Source organism: Diorhabda sublineata, chromosome 2 (genome assembly GCF_026230105.1).
Source record: "Diorhabda sublineata isolate icDioSubl1.1 chromosome 2, icDioSubl1.1, whole genome shotgun sequence".
Lineage (NCBI taxonomy): Eukaryota > Metazoa > Arthropoda > Insecta > Coleoptera > Chrysomelidae > Diorhabda > Diorhabda sublineata.
Genome location: NC_079475.1, coordinates 40,110,313 through 40,128,596, shown reverse-complemented (window position 1 = coordinate 40,128,596; position 18,284 = coordinate 40,110,313). Strand labels below are relative to the sequence as shown.

The 18,284-nt window shown below is 32.9% G+C and overlaps 1 protein-coding gene across 5 annotated transcripts in view; it reads right to left on the bottom strand.

The window, feature by feature from the left end:
- LOC130452602 (UNC93-like protein) overlaps positions 1-17,516 on the bottom strand; it is a 105,959-nt gene extending 88,443 nt beyond the window's left edge. The window contains exons 1-2 of one of the 5 annotated variants that reach the window (XM_056791933.1): positions 16,713-16,833; positions 13,031-13,347 (exon numbers count right to left, since the gene is read on the bottom strand). The gene's annotated coding sequence lies outside the window, so the exon portion shown is untranslated. Of the gene's footprint in view, positions 1-1,217; positions 1,598-13,030; positions 13,348-16,712; positions 16,834-17,327 lie in introns of those variants that run through there. The other 4 variants (XM_056791934.1, XM_056791936.1, XM_056791939.1 and 1 more) reach the window with 4 other exon arrangements.
- Between the last annotated feature and the right edge of the window lie 768 nt (positions 17,517-18,284).

Below are 18,284 nucleotides of genomic sequence, written 5' to 3'. Positions count from 1 at the left end.
ATTATTTATATTACATTCAAATTGATCATATTAAACGACTATAGTTTTCCTAATGGATTTTACCTTATTTTATTTTATTAAATATTTACTGAAAACGAATCGTGACTTGATTCACCAACAAATCTAATTGGTTTAGAACAAGTTTTTTTTTTATAGTCATTATACACAAATAGAGATAAAAAAACAAAAATTTTCGTAGTGATATTTTCCAAAACCTATTTTTGGTTGAAATATTTTTTAGCGACACGTACGAAAAAAGTTATTGAGAATAGTTGGTCCAAATTTCGAAATATAAAACGTCCAAATTTTATTATAATCAAAAATTAACACTTAGCTTATTATTTCTGTTTTTATATTTTGTTTCTTGTGATGTATGGTTCCAGTTTAGTCAACAAAACAATAATAAACAAGAAAGAAATAGTAAAAAATAGTAAAGGGGTTGAAATAATAATCTAATAGCAATAAAATAGAGAAAGTTCACACAGCCAGGTGGTTAATGATTATGGATTATATGGGAAGGAATTAAATAAACTAATTTAACAATAAACAACTTGAACATAATCTTTTTTCGTGGATTTATCGGATTTATCTGGAGATCCAGTGGCCAAATAAATAAACTTCCACGTTCTATCCACCTACGATGTTTTTTTTTGACAAATATCGAGATATGATCGACGGCTGTTGTTAGTTGTCCACCCCGTATACAATTCTGGAAAGTCCGGACTAGAAATATTCTAGTAAAAGGTAGAGAGGAAACAAGAAGATGGCGAATGAAAATGGATAACTATATGTGGGTTTAAAAGCGCGAGAAAAAATTTCGAAAAAAAATTAATGCATCATCAAAAAAAATTGTGTAGTTTCAAATAGAATGTTATAATCGTCAATCGCTGTATAATTATAGCTTTGGGCTAGTGAAGTATTCTTCTCACGCGACATAAAAATAATTATAGTTAAAAAACGTTGGATACGGCGATCGAAATAATAAAAGTGAATTTTTATGTTATCTTACTACTATTTTTAAATATTTTTATATTAAAAAAAATAGCGCTCAATCTCAATTTATAGAGAAACATAGGGGCTCTATCAATTTCCAAATTTAATTGATCAATATAAGGAATCCTGAATCGAAAAGAACGTAAAATAAATGATAAATATAAATAAATGATTTGTGTTATTTAACGCGCTAAAACGAATAATTATATTATAAAAAAACTTACATAAAACTATGGAAAGTATTAGCCTTCTTCTAGTCCCACGCAAGGACCTATTTTCTCGACAATTACCGTTTTCTTCCAGGCGCTAAACTCTTAGTGAATTTTCCTTGGTACAGTTGCCCGACGAAATAAGTCACACACGAACCACGGTCAACAGCCGTTTTCAACAGTAATAAACCCAGGTTTAACCGCAACGAAGTGTACCGAAACCGAAACCACCTTTTCGCTAAATACTGTGGTTGCTTTGGGTATCTTCGACGTCCAAGAGCGACGTGGGTACTGACAAGAGAACCACCGATGAAAGAGAGTGGTGGACGAACTGCAGAAACTTTTTCCTGCGACCAGCTTTTAGACAGGAGGTTCACGTGCCTCTGATACGGCAACTAATTGTCTTACATTGATTTTCGAGATTTGATATAGTACGTCATTTATTTGAGAAGAGATAACATCTTGAGATTTATTAGCTTTTGTTTGTTTTTGGATATCATATTTAACCGAAAAAATATTTTTATTTTTGTCACAATTTTATGCTTTTCTAACGAAAAAATCAACTATTCCATTATTTCAAATTCCAACTTGATATCTTGAATAAAAATAGAAAATACGTATACGAGGATCATAACAAAAGTCCGAGCTAAAATTAAGATAAACAACCACATCTAATTTCTATAACTTTCAACTTCATTAAATAACCTTCTGAGAAAGATCGCTCACTGAAAACATGTTTATTGATGCACCCAAGTTCAAATATGATAACGAGGTCGATCTTCTTGAAGTATTTCAGTATAAACTCCTCCAACTTTATCTAGAATGCTACAAATTTTTATCAAGTTAACGGTGTGTTGTTGATCAATCTTAAATCCCGAACGTACCATTGAATTGTCATAATGTAACCAAGGCAAACAAGTTTCAAATACTATGACGCCCACATTCTTTTGCACATGGCGCTCCTAATCAAAATGCGGTTGCGGTTTTTCTCCACGCCGCCTTTTACGCTCAGAAGATGACCTCCCACTAATTCTCTTTCTGATCGACAAACACCAAACCAAATTTGTTCACCCAGTTTCAACAATTTTCAGCTTCTTCAAATTCATCTTCAACAACGCTGTTAATATCTATGGAGGATACTACAAACCCTCCAAAGTTTTTATTTTGTGTTGTGCGGCTCCGCTACATCCTGAACGTAGCAAAGAGTTGTCTTCAGATCAATAAAAAAAGATAAACAACCAAATTTGTTCAACCAATTTCAACAATTCTCAGCTTCATTAAATAACTTGATGTATTCCATTAAAGCCTTCTTCAAATTCATCTTCAACAACGCTGATAATATCTATGGAGGATACTACAAACCCTCCAAAGTTTTTATTTTGTGTTGTGCGGCTCCGCTACATCCTGAACGTAGCAAAGAGTTGTCTTCAGATCAACAAAAAAAGATAAACAACCAAATTTGTTCAACCAATTTCAACAATTCTCAGCTTCATTAAATAACTTGATGTATTCCATTAAAGCCTTCTTCAAATTCATCTTCAACAACGCTGATAATATCTATGGAGGATACTACAAACCCTCCAAAGTTTTTATTTTGTGTTGTGCGGCTCCGCTACATCCTGAACGTAGCAAAGAGTTGTCTTCAGATCAATAAAAAAAGATAAACAACCAAATTTGTTCAACCAATTTCAACAATTCTCAGCTTCATTAAATAACTTGATGTATTCCATTAAAGCCTTCTTCAAATTCATCTTCAACAACGCTGATAATATCTATGGAGGATACTACAAACCCTCCAAAGTTTTTATTTTATATTGTGCGGCTCCGCTACATCCTGAACGTAGCAAAGAGTTGTCTTCAGATCAACTAAAAAAGATAAACAACCAAATTTGTTCAACCAATTTCAACAATTCTCAGCTTCATTAAATAACTTGATGTATTCCATTAAAGCCTTCTTCAAATTCATCTTCAACAACGCTGATAATATCTATGGAGGATACTACAAACCCTCCAAAGTTTTTATTTTATATTGTGCGGCTCCGCTACATCCTGAACGTAGCAAAGAGTTGTCTTCAGATCAACAAAAAAAGATAAACAACCAAATTTGTTCAACCAATTTCAACAATTCTCAGCTTCATTAAATAACTTGATGTATTCCATTAAAGCCTTCTTCAAATTCATCTTCAACAACGCTGATAATATCTATGGAGGATACTACAAACCCTCCAAAGTTTTTATTTTGTGTTGTGCGGCTCCGCTACATCCTGAACGTAGCAAAGAGTTGTCTTCAGATCAACAAAAAAAGATAAACAACCAAATTTGTTCAACCAATTTCAACAATTCTCAGCTTCATTAAATAACTTGATGTATTCCATTAAAGCCTTCTTCAAATTCATCTTCAACAACGCTGATAATATCTATGGAGGATACTACAAACCCTCCAAAGTTTTTATTTTATATTGTGCGGCTCCGCTACATCCTGAACGTAGCAAAGAGTTGTCTTCAGATCAACTAAAAAAGATAAACAACCAAATTTGTTCACCCAATTTCAACAATTCTCAGCTACATTAAATAACTCGATGTATTCCATTAAAACCTTCTTCAAATTCATCTTCAACAACGCTGTTAATGTCTATGGAGGATACTACAAACCCACCATAGAGTTGTCTTATTGCATCCAATGCAAACTAACGCTGGTCTGCTACCAAATCCCATAGCACTCAATTCTATAATCACATTTTACTATACATGACCCTCCTAATCAAATTGTAGTTCCTGTTTTTCTCTTTTTATGCTTTGAAGGTGACCTGGTCTCTTTGTATATTCCAGCAGATAACTTCGACGATGCTCAGTAGCACCCAGTATTGTTAATCAATGATTTGCGAAAGCCTGAATGCTGCTAAAAGCCCAAATCGACGATTTCGTCATTCTATGGTTGCTCTACGATGTCCAGATTCTCTGGATTGGTAACCTCGACTTCTTGGGTCTACGTCCGATGACATTGCAGTGTTGGTTTTGTTGGACACTTCTCTTGGTTCACGTAATACATCACCTCACTTAGCCGGGTCACTTTGAGATATTCTAGGTACTTTTGTTGACTCTAAAAGGCTTTGAAATTTACTAATTCTTTATTCAAAATAACTGAAGAATCACCGCAGCTACTACAAAAATCTCAAAAATAAAATTAGAAGAATTGAATATTTATTTTTGTCAATCAGTGTATTATATATTTTAGAAATTTAGAGCTTCAGTCTCTTTGTTCAAATAACACTTGTGGAGACCTTCAACTGTTTCCAGTATCTGCAGGTGTGTATACCAGCACACAATGTACTTTCGTGATTAATAATTTACTACTTATGGTTTAGAAATATGATACATACGTTAGGGACTCACATAAATATATGAAATAGATATCTATGGAAGTAACAGATTTACGAGAGACTGAAAACGATAAAAAAATATCAGACTAACAAAAATCTTATTAAGAATTAGTGACAAACAACAGGCTCCACTCAGAACTTCTGGCTCAGCGACTATCTGTGTATAAAATTCGACTCCAATGTTTCCATTAACATGAACATAGACAAAGTTTGACTCAACAATGTCTGGTGAGTTCTGGCCAATCAAAATCTCTAAATATTGTCTACTACAACTTCCGTATTAAGATTTTTGACCTCTTAAGGCAATCATCTTTTGTATTGGTCGTCCCGAACGCTTGTACACCTTTCAAGACTCTTTCGCAAGCCTGTAAGAGCTGATAACCATAAAGGTTATTTTGATAGTTGGTAAACTCTAAGAATGTAACGTTGAGGTTGGCAATTATGTATTAGAGCAAAAGTTGAATATAATTTTCTCTGGTTAGGTATTAGCACAACGTTAGTCTAACACTCATGTGAGAATTGATTCCATTCTTCAATTCCATTCTTCAACGATTGATTGATAATTTTACGTAGTGGGTTGGTGCACCTGAATAACAGTTTCATTTTGACATTTTGACAACTGACTGCTGTCATAATCATCACTTTATAGTTAAAAAATAGTACAAAAAAGCAAATAACATTTTTTTAAAACGTTAAGAGAAAAAAATTATATGAATAATTGCACAGAATTCGCCAATATGTCATAATTTTATAGGAGAATCAACAAAATATCAAAATATATTGAATAGTATCTGCTGCTAAATATTTTTTTGATTTTCAATTCCAGTGATCTTGTTAGGTTCCATTCAGAACTTCTGGCTCAGCGACTATCTGTGTATAAAATTCGACTCCAATGTTTCCATTAACATGAACATAGACAAAGTTTGACTCAACGATGTCTGGTGAGTTCTGGCCAATCAAAATCTCTAAATATTGTCTACTACAACTTCCGTATTAAGATTTTTGACCTCTTAAGGCAATCATCTTTTGTATTGGTCGTCCCGAACGCTTGTACACCTTTCAAGACTCTTTCGCAAGCCTGTAAGAGCTGATAACCATAAAGGTTATTTTGACAGTTGGTAAACTCTAAGAATGTAACGTTGAGGTTGGCAATTATGTATTAGAGCAAAATGTGGATATAATTTTCTCTGGTTCGGTATTAGCGCATTTTCATGTGAGAATTGATTCCATTCTTCAACCATTTGTTGGTAATTTTACGTAGTGGGTTGGTGCACCTGAATAACAGTTTCATTTTGACATTTTGACATTTTGACAACTGACTGCTGTCATAATCATCACTTTATAGTTAAAAAATAGTACAAAAAAGCAAATAACATTTTTTTTAAAACGTTAAGAGAAAAAAATTATATGAATAATTGCACAGAATTCGCCAATATGTCATAATTTTATAGGAGAATTAACAAAAAAATCAAAATATATTTCAATATCATTTCCAATTCCAATTATGTCCAATTCTTTCAAAAATTTTCAGTTTTATTGAGGTTTTTGACTTTTTCTACACAGTAGGTAGTTATTAATATTAATAAAAAATATATGAATTAGAATATAAAACTATGTTTGGTTTTTAAATTATCTAACTTATTAGTGTAGTGACTATTTGAAATATTGGTGAAGGTGCCCGCGTGAATTGATTTCAAAACTCTGTTTTCTCAAGTACAGTGTCAATTACTTTATCTTATGTCACTTATAGTCTTCCTCTTCTTTTATTTGTGCCCAGTTTTGCGCCCCACACTCTTCTTCACCGGTGTCGAGTTTTCCTTTCTTAGTAAATGACCCCACCGACTTAACTGTCTTTGCTTAAAGAGACAAAATCTCCAATTATTGTCGTTGTTGTTATCACATCTCACACACTTATGATAATCAATTTCTGCAGCTTTCAAAGCTTTTTTGTACAGCAGTAAGTTTATACTGACCTTTAAATTGCCGTATCTTTTTTGGGACATATTTTTTATTCATCCAGTAGTTGTTAATCATCTATTCTTATATATAGGAGACTTGTTTATGAAATGGAAGGTTCCCAACGAATTTTCACAAAGAAAAACATGTTATTGTCATGCCTGTTATGCCTGAGTCGTAGAAGTCTGCCAAAGCGACCCTCCCAAGTGTTTTTTTTTTCAATGGTAATCACTGGGGACTAAGTCTGGGCTGTAAGGGGGTGTGAGACACTATTCCATCCAAATCTGTACGTCCATCTTTGAATTCTCTGTACTATTTACGCACACGTTGTACACTCAACACTTTTCTCCATACATCTCACACATTTATGAATCAATGTCCAGAGTGGGAGCATTTTTTGTACATCGAACAAAGTTGGGGGGAAAATCAAATTGAAGCCTCATCTTCCACGGCTACTAAGACAAAAGTGATCGTTGTTGACAGTTCACCGGGGCTTTTCACACGTTAGGAATTAATGTCCGGTGGTGGAGTTCACCGGGGCGGGAACTAGGAGCTACAGGCTGGTCTCGCTTCATAACAGAATTCCGCAGCTCCTTGGGAACCTTATTTTATGAACAATATACAAAATTTCATAACTAAATTGACCTAAAGTTTATAGTTTTAACATATTTAATCTCCAAGATTGTAACCAGGAGACCTAACCTCAATCTCAATCTTTTAACATGAGTTTTTATTGCATCTAATAATTTTTCCACCACAGTTCTTTCCATAAACATATAATTAAATGATATCTTCAAAAGTTTGAGATGTATCTAAGTATAAAAAACGTATGAGACCATTTTTGACATATTTTCTTTGGCCACTCTAGTAGTGGATTTTTCTACCGTAACACTCGATAACGAATTATATATTCATATGTATTCAAAATAAAACAAATATAAACGTTTTTCAATATGGCCAAATCAACATTAGATAATGTTATTTGCAGAAATTCGGGTCTCTAATTTTTAAAACTAAACACAACATCATATTGACATTTTGACTAACGGAATGACGAATAGACTTACTCAATAGCTCAATAAAGTTAAGCGGAAGAATGATTAACAATCCGAATGTTGGTGTATTGAATCCGTTCTTTTCTTTAATCTTATTAATGCCGTTATGAAGAACGGATGATTATAAAACGTTTCCAAGATTTTGACGAGTGTTAACATCCCGATTACCTGCACTTCCTAGTTTTATTTCGATTTTTGAATCGTAGATAGTGCGAATATGTTATTTTCATCAATACAGTAGTTATCACTGAGCTGGTCACGTTTTTTTGACCATGCTATCATCCACACCTTGCGTTTCAGTGTTTTACTGATACTCGATGTTCAAGCAAGTCTTTTTTACTCATTATTTCTTCCATAACAGGTCTAACGTCTGTTCCTTCTTCGATATCTTCCTCATCCCGTCTCTATCTCTGTCGTGGTCGACCTCTACTCCAATTGGAGATTAATCTTTTTCTATTTTTACTGGTCTATCCTCTTTCATTCGACTTATAAGTTGGTTCCATTGTTTCTTATATACATCCCATCCCATAAAAGTCTTTTGATGTATTTGATTGTTTCAACGTACTAAGTTCTGAAGACCTTGTTTGCCATAGCCTCTTACCTAGTCTTCTACGTCTCCAAAATTGGTTACATTCAAACTCTTTGTTGTTTAAATCTGAATTGAATTGAAATACTTGAATCAAAACGTCACTTTGAATATGTTTAGAGGCTTTAAGTTTGATTGTTAGGTCATTTTTGATTAACCGTGAACAATTTTGGGTTTGGGTTTAGATATGTTGAATGTTCTAGTAAAAAAAATGTACAAATAAACACGTTTTGATTACTATTACCGTTTTGGTATCATTGGAATCATTGTTAGGACATGAATTTCTGTAAATAAACATTTTTTTATCACATAACTTGGCATTTCTTGTGATAAAAACTATGGCAAATCTTTAATTTTTCAAATAATCAAATTGGACTAAATTGAAAAGTTGCTTATGCATACTTAAGTATTTCTGAGCTTTATTTTACTTAATATATTAGTTTCCCTAGGATTTTTTAATAACGAGAGTTTTCTCAAAATTTCCGAACGTCGCATTTCGTTTTCGGTAGAAATTTTATAGTCCAGTCAAAGTGGGTCGAAAAAATATGATTTTCGAAGAAGATTGATTTGTCTTGTCTTGTGCAGTACCCCAATACAGAGCTACTGTGAAAAATTAGGGTGATAACTTTTGGCGGAATTGTTTACATCACATTAACTCAAAAACTTAGCAATCGTCATTCAATAATAGCCAAATTCTTCTGCTCTTCGTGAATCTATCTATCTATCTATCGGAATCGTAAAACTACAAAAAACAATTTTCCACTGCAAAAAATTAAATTTAGACATTTTTTTCAGTTTATTTAATGCCTACAACATTTATTGAAGTCCATCTGAGCATAAGTTTTCCTCCAAAAGGTGGAGAGCATTCCACCTGTGCCAGCTATTATCCAGTTAGAAAAAGTCAAGGCAAATATTGAAAAAAAAAGCAACCGAAACGAATAAAATAAATGTTTAAATAAAAGCAAAACTAAATCAAAAGGAAACGAAAGTCTGGAATTTTCGAGGAGATTGTATCTCAAGTAGACGAAGGAGTGTCGGAGATGGAAGATTCGACGGCTGCAGCGAAGAATACAAGGAAACCACAAAAAAATTTGACTGGATCCAATATTTTCGGGACAGCTACTAAATACTGCGATATCTAAGACACATTCCAGTCAAATATAGAGCAGAAGTTAACACTTACCATCAATTATGTCAAATCAAAAGAAAAATTTTGATTTTATGAATATTTTGTAGATTCCTAGATGTTTTGAGTTTAATTACTAACAGGCCAAACTGTATAAAAGTATTTCAAGGATTCAGTTTAGTAATTTACTGAATTTATTCAACGTAATGTAAGCGAATATATAAAGATTTGCATTTTCTTTATCTAAGAATGCCAAATTAAACATTAAGTAACTTTTTCTTAGTACTGACTCCACGGTACACAGTCGTGACTTTCACAAAATTTGAAATATGTATCTCGTTGTTTAATTCGATAATATCCAAAAGTCAATATTGAAAAAATACTATTAAAAAACGGTTTGAAGTAATATTCAATTCCGAAATTCCATATTTTTTTATATATTTCTACTTCAAATCTTGATAAAAATAGTCAAAAACATCCGCTGCGAATAATTTTAACAAAACAACATATAGAAAACAAAAATGAACGTTATTTCCATTGCTGATTTTCAAGACGTGGGCATCATGTTTCCAAATCCCAGATAAAATAGTTTAAATCCGTTTTCAATAAGAAAATAAAGGAAGTCAAAATTTTGAGGTTACAACACTTCTAAAATGCTAGTACGAACCTGGTCACGAAGAAAGAGAGACGACAAATCTATGTCTTGGACAGAAACGTTTCCTTTTGGAACTCGATTGTATTGATTTGCATGCACATTTCATGGACCGCCATTTGATATTTTGAAGCCAAAAAACAGTTACATCAACTTGAAAAAAAATCATTTATAATTGAATTTTCCTTGCAAGATCAAAATATTACATAGACGAATATTACATGTCACTTGTCATTGCATCATGGTTGCCAATACAACATTTCCTAACCTCAAACTTTATTTAATAGTTTGTGGGCAGTTTGAAAATGAAAATAACAAAACTAGATAAAATAAACAAGAACAAAATGGTCAGTGCATCACTGTCAACAATTTTTGGAGTCCGCTGGACAGTTTAGCTGGAGAATTGGATGGGAAAACATAGAAAAATTAGTCGAGAATGGATGAAGACACGTATAAAACGCAATATCAGCAGATTATAAACTTATTTATATCTAAAATTACAACTTATACACAACCAAACCGATAAAACAATCAGCTGAACATTTACGCATGTTTTTGAACAAGAAATATTACGACTTGCACTGCATTGGACGTTGTATTGCATCATGTCAAGCGGCCTTAAGGATTTTCTGAATCGTATTCACAAATACGTAGAAAACAGCATCTAATTGACGTCATTTTTTACACACTTCACTATTTTTACTTATAGCAATATATTCGATTTCAAAAGATCCTAATTTTGGATTCAATAACGGTTAACTTGGTAATTAAAATGTTTTTTATAATTTGACAACGGCGATTTATATACATGCAACAAGTTTAATATTGTCGCAGCCAAAACTGAAGCTCTGCAGAGGACTGATTCCTATATCAGGGCCACATATGATAAATCCTTTACTTCATTTGGATATTATTATCATCTCAAGCACGAAAATCCCTTTCCCTGTCTCTTTCTGCGCAAACTGTATCATGTTTAGCTATTGAGATGGTTCAGAAACGTGGAAGAATGTAGGGGAAAACAATAATAAAAAGAGTACGAGCAAGAATAATAGATGAGAAACACAGAGAAAGGATAATAGTGATTGACGAAATTAACAAAGAAACTAATACATCAAATAAATGGCAGGAAAAAGCTGAAAAAGTTAGGAAGCCTGTAAATGATATTGAAGATTGTTTAGTAGTTTAATTCGTTTTTCGTTTCAGAGGAATTGATCAATGGTGTGGCGGAAAGTTTAATGGGTTTTTTATGTCTACTACTGTAAAATCGTTAATCGAATAACACCTTCAACAAGTTTTCTTATTGGTCGAGAGAGATGTAAATCAATTTCTGCGATCAGTCATAAAAATTTGAAATAATCAATTGTTAACCATACATAATATGCAACAAATTGTAAAATTTAGTTTATATCGTTAGAAAAATAATACTAATCAAGTCAATATGTACGTGACTTGAATTAAACACTTCATCTAACTTATCAAGATCATTAGTTTGTGAACTGATTTTATCATTTTCACTTCTAAACCATTTCTTCTTGTTCGGAAACAAGATATAGCCACTCGAGGTTAAATCTGGAGAATAGGGCGGATGGTGGAATAAGTCTGTTACTAATTAAAGGATTTTGGCTCTGGTGGATTACGTTTGTGGTCGATTGTCAGTACACGCGAACCCTTGAAAAGAAATTAAACTGTAACTACCTAACCTAGTTGATTGCTTTCACTATTTCGCGCTTAACTCGATTAAGACCGGTTAAGATTTCGTACACTCCATGGTCTTCCTCTTCTGTGGAATCCGCTCCATATTTTATATGCAATATTTCCTTCCAAATCTTCCCAATACGTTCTACAATTGTTTCTTTCAGGTTCACGCACTAACCTTGACGTTCTATTTGGTCCTCTTAAGGTGTCCATTCCCCTAGTTCCTATTTTTTTCTTCAGAACTGGAGAGTACTAGTTATTATAGACTTAAGGATGAAATAGAAAACTATAGACAGTTATTTAACTGAAAAAAATTTTTTATCTAGTTGCTTCAACAACGTATATAAGCTGGTGTACTTTAAATAACCAAATTATATTTTTTCTACATTGATATTTTCACTTAGAATCTTCGCTACATTCACTGAAATATAGTATTTCTTCTGTCGTCATCTTGTTCACACTCAGTAGATGTTTCTCCAAACCACAACTCTACAAATCTTGTTAACTCGAGTCTGAAGATTTTTATTGGTTAAATTGGTATGATCCAGGCTTAAGCGTGATGTTCTCATTTGGTGTTGTTCACGGCCAAGGATTCACTCATTACCAGAATGTGTTGGTACATAAATTCGAGAGAGACATCTTCATTTGGATTCTTGGTAAGTAGGTGTTGGAAAGCAAGAAGTGCTCCTCTTGTTTCCATTATCCTCCAAAGTGATTATATTTGATTCAGCAGTTCTTTCCAAGCTTACTTATCCTGTGCAACTTTTCGGCATGATGCAATATCATATTTATTAAGGGTTTTGTTGGGTCTGATCATCTAATTGGAGATGTGCTTTGGACGTTTGCCATTGTTTTTGATCTTCTAGCTGGTATGTCCCAGGTACTGCTGATATATTCTGGTTAGCAGGATTGTACGTGGACCAATTTCTTGTATCTGCTTTGTTTAAAGACCGCGTGGAAGATAAGAGCTTCAGCTAGATGACTATACATTATTAAATTTAAAATAGCTGATAACAAAGAATGAAAAATGGAGATGAAAGTATTCAGCAATATCACAGCACGTGAATAGGATCTCGAGACTTCATGGCAGTGAATTCGACGGTGTTTATGTGAATAGATTGTTTTCGAATAGAGCTGAGATGGAGAATAGAGGTATAAGGTTCATAATATGAAGAAGAGAAAGATTTGTTAACAACAATTACTTCCTGCAAGTCGTCAATTTCTGCTTTTATTAGATTAGAAACGAATTATTATAAAATGACTTTTTAAAATTATTTATTAGAATAGTTAATTACGAGATCCAGTGGCGACCTTCGAAAAAGTTACTTAATCGATGAATTTAAACGAATTTAACAGTTACGCAGTAATTTTTACATACCTGTTAGCTACAGTTATATCCGAAGAATTATTATCTAGAAGATCACTCACATTACACAATCACTGTAGACTTAAGATATTGATGAGAATGTTCAATTTGGAAATATAAAACCGATTAACCTCGGAATTGTTATTTCGATTTATTGCGCGGCACTAAACCTGTTTCAATATTACAATACGATTTTTAATATCATTCTTATCACAAACGTGGTAGCAAATTTTGTATTGACACGTTTTCCGCCAGTCAAAGTTAGTTTTTAACGATTTGTACAAATTGTAATTTAATTATAGACCTGTTAATCGCTTTGGGCGTCTGTACTATAAATTTGGGTAAATGAAACAAAAAAAAATGAACTACATTATGTAAAATAGAGAGAATAAAGTTGCATTCACGTGGAGCAAAAATATTATGAAGAAGATACACTTGGGTGTCTTCATCTACTATTTTCAGTTATTAAGGATTAATTGATACTTAGAAGAGACCAGATTTGATTAAGTTAGAGCACAGAGTGACCTTTATATTCTTCTTTTATCTATATCTAACCGACTAACTGATTCATTCACTTATCAACGCCCAGCAAAGGCTATTAAATATCGAGGGTAATGAAATTTTGAGGGTATGTTGGCAAATTCGATGTTTTCGTTTTTCTCGGCTGCTAATTGAAATATCAACTTCGTCTTTGCACTAAAACATTCTCCGTATAAATACCTAAAATTCAATTTCGGCGATTTTCAAAAATTCGACTTGGAAAGGGTTCGTAGAGCTGAACAAAAATGTTTATTACGGAACCACGTATTTAGCAATTCTTCTTGACGAAATGAGATATCAAAGCGTTTATTTTTTAGAAATGAATATCTAAAAACTAATTTCTCCTTTTTTTGGACATTTCTTTTTGATTTCTTTAAAAAGGGTTAAATATGAAATTGGGTTTCCAGCGTTTTATGCAGCCAATTCTGCATAGATTTATGATATCGTATAACTGATATTCCTGGATAAATTTTGGAATATTAAACAATTATCAGTATGTAGAAATGTGGAAAAGGCATAAGTAGCAATGCAAATAATTGAATTGAAACCAAAGGAAATAATTATAACCAGTTTGTGCGGGATTAACAGGAAAGAAAGCTGGAAGTATGAAATAAATTATCCAAAACAAATTACATGTCTTTCTTCGAAGTTTTTTTGAAAATTATTCTTTATTTGAACTCAAATTTGGTAGTTGAATCAAATTGATTAATCTATTAAATCAGCAGGAGCGTAGCTTGGTCTAGATGAACCATGTATGAAAATTTGTTGGGAGGCATTTCAAACTAACTGAGGCGAAGCCTAAATTTTAACATTGTGTGAAAATAGCATTGCTGGACGTCATATTCAAAATAATCACAAAAATTTTAAAAATATACACAGAAAAATTGCTAGAAGACTACCAAGGAGAGTTTAGAAAAGACACAGAAACATTGGACTAAATTTTTATGAAAAAACAGCTGTTATGAACATGAGATACCAACACAGATCCTTTTTATTTATTTCAAAAGTATAAACAAGAAAAAGTTGAATCAAATAAGGGGTTTTCCAATAAGAGGTGTTATTTTGATATTCAAAGAAAAATGCCATTTTTTGAGATAATGATGATCGGATGTTTATTTCATTATAAAGAGGAAGGTATGCCGTTAATAATGGAACACAACATCAGCCAAATGGCCGCCACGACTGCGCTTACAGGACCATATCCTTTTCATGAAATTTTCCGTAACCAAATTGCAAAGCGGCTGCCCTATGTCCTCGATAGCCTCACGAATTCCATCTATGAGGTCTTGAATCGATGCTGGACTGTTGGCGTAGACCTTATCTTTCTTTGTTGGCACCAAAGGAAAAAGTCGCAAGGTGTTAAATCACAAGATCTCGGTGGCCAATTGTGATGACCTCTTCGAGAGATAACACGGTCCGGTTTCGTTGCTTGTGTGACACATAGCGCCGTCTTGTTGAAAGTAAACGTTGTCCAAATCAATACCATCCAATTCCGGCCATAAAAAATCATTAATCATCTCTCGATAGCGCAATCCATTCACCGTAACTGTTGCTCCAGACTCATTTTCGAAAAAGTAAGGTCCAATGACACCGCCAGACCATAAACCGCACCAAACAGTTACGCGTTGAGGATGGAGAGGATTTTCAACAATAACTCTTGGGTTTTCCGAGAGATGATCGGCCGGCTTGAGTTCTTGTGTTAACTTTATAGGCCTTAAGACCCAAGTCTTTATGCAAAATACCGTGTAATGACGTTTGTGGACGTTTTGGCTAATACCAAAGAATGACGAAAAATGGACAAACCTGGGTTTTCTTCAACACTTTGGGCTACAGCAGCAATATTCTCAATTATTCTTGAGCGACGTGCACGGGTTTTATTCTTCACATCACCAACTTGTCCCAACAGTTCAAATTTTTCCACCCATTTCTGTATTGCGGTCCGAGAAGGTGCTTCACGTCGACCCAAAAATGTTTTAGTTTTACGAACCGTCTCTGCCAAACTTCCACCATTTTTATAGTGAATTTTAATAATTTCAATGCGTTGTTGAAACGTGTATCGATCCATTTACATTAATGGCGTAGTTTCTACTTGTCAAATGTCAAAAAATGACAGCTTCAAAAGTGACATTCACCGAAATAGCGGGCTGTTCGAAAAAACACCTCTTATTGGAAAACCCATTATGACGATAATCAGAAATTCCAAACAAACTAAGTAAACTGATTAAAATGACATTAGGGACTCAACCAAATTAATAACAAGAGAATTGAACCTTTCAAAACACAACAAGGATTAAGAAAAGGCGACTCCCTATCAACGGTACTATTTAATCTAGATTTGGAAGACACAATAAGAAGAACCAGTATCTGATATCTAACAGAAGTCATCAGCTTAGCTTATGCCGATGATAGCAAGAAACTGAAGAAAGTTTGAAGAAACCACAAAGCAACTAGTAACATCAGCAGACAAGGTAAGTCTACTCTTGTATAATCAAGACAAAAAACAATTTCAAAGTACATAAATACGATAGGGCGTTAATAGAATAGAAAGAAGAAGAAAATTTCATGTAGTTGGATGTACTACTAGATAATAAATGTCAAGAAGAAAAGGAAATCGAATTCAGGATTGCCAAAAGCTGTGCAGGCGGTTGTAATATCAAAAGTGGTATTAGAATCGACGAAATCTCTAATTTTGAGACCCACCCTGTGAAACCTGGATAATGACGGGTAAAACTAAACAAAAATTGGAAATCCGGAAGAGAAAAATAAATGGAGGAAAGTAGACAGAGTTAGGATGGAAGAGAAGATCGAACCACGAAATTTACCCACTTCATGGGTCACCAATCAGCGCGTTTATAAAGACAAGAAGGTTACAATGGCTAAGTCATTTCGAACGAATGGACGAAGACAGATTTCTGAAATTAGTTGCATGGAATATACCAGAGGAAAAGAGGTAGACCACAAAACGTAGTGGAAGAGAGAAAAAGCAATGGACCTAAAGAAGTGGACAGATATTGCAATGAAACGGAAAGAAAAAAGAAAAGTTTTACTAAATGACGATATAAAATTAAACTGGCTTCCAAAATAAGAACTTTTACTAAATTTTTCAACCTCATTAGTTGAATTAAAACTATATTTTGTATAAATGCAACTTTACCCCTTTTTTTTCAAGATGTTCGCTGAGAAATGTTTTACACTATAACGATACAACGATACTGGTATTATACTGATTGTTTTTTTTCCTGCAACTTGGACATCTATCAAGTCTTCAGGTGTTTAAAATAAATTTATTAGATATATGTTTGTTTAATATACACGACTGACACGACAAAGTGATAAAAACGACAATAAATTGCATACGGGTACATAGTTTGTACTGCATACTTTTAAATATAAAATTAAGTATTATTCGTAATTTATTTATTCATGTCTTCTTTTTTTCATTACCATATCAAATGGAGGATAGTCTGAACTTAAATTACGAATAATTTAATTCTATATACATAACTTAATAAAAATTAGAATTATGATATTTTATATTGTTGTTTGAGAATTGTAGAAAGACTAGCTGCAATATTTTTTGACTTTAACATGCCTTCATGTTCTAAATTTTATACTGTATAATCAAAGCTTCAAATAGCTAAAAGAAAAATATAAACAAAAATAATTTTTTGTTAATAAAACGTCGTTTAAACGTTAAACAAAATGCACATACACACCTTTTTGTTAATATAAATTGAAATGTGGAAATATGAAAAATAAGTAACTTTACCTGATGAACTAAATTATATCTTCGTTAAAACAGATCAAACACGAATCGAAATTATTTCAATTATTCAATACTACTACACAAAATTCGAATTAACGAACGATTGCACGAATAATATTTTAATAACTTGAAAAATACACGGCGTTTGAAAGTGACAATATTTACTACTGAAATCTGTTATTTACGTTAACTATTTGGGTCTCGGTTATACTGAAAACGTTTGAATGCAAAAAAGTTAATCAGCAAAAAGAAATAATGTGTATTGGTCGATAGGTACGACCGGATTTTTAATCAGTTACTCATTGCTTAAATAAACATTTGATGAATTTTATACATTCAGGAATTTGTCTATCTGCATTTCGGAATATTTCCAGTTTAGTTCCAAATAGTTTCACACGTTACTTAATACCAGATAAACAAAATTTTTGTTATAAATACAATTTGATATAGTTGGAAAAAAACTGTGTTGATGGGTTTTACAATAAAATACATCTAGTACCACAGAAGCGTGGATCTTTGGAGTTTTAAACTTTATAGTTTATTTTTATGAATAAGAGAGTATTAAAATGATGAAACATTCTCAATCCATAGACGTATCACTTTTATTTTCACCAAATAAAAGGTTATTTTTCACAAAGTATGTTAAAAACATTCAGGTATAATACTTTAGTCTTTGATTTGAATCAGATCGGAATCAGAAGATGAAATCGTGCAACCAATATATTCACAGTAAGTGGCCAGATCATTTGATCAGTATTTTTGTCCAATTTCCACACCTCCTCTTCTTTTTTACCTGCATTTTTCCAGTTATCTCAACCCATAGACGTATCACTTTTATTTTCACCAAATAAAAGGTTATTTTTCACAAAGTATGTTAAAAACATTCAGATATAATACTTTAATCTTTGATTTGAATCAGATCGGAATCAGGAGATGAAATCGTGCAACCAATATATTCAC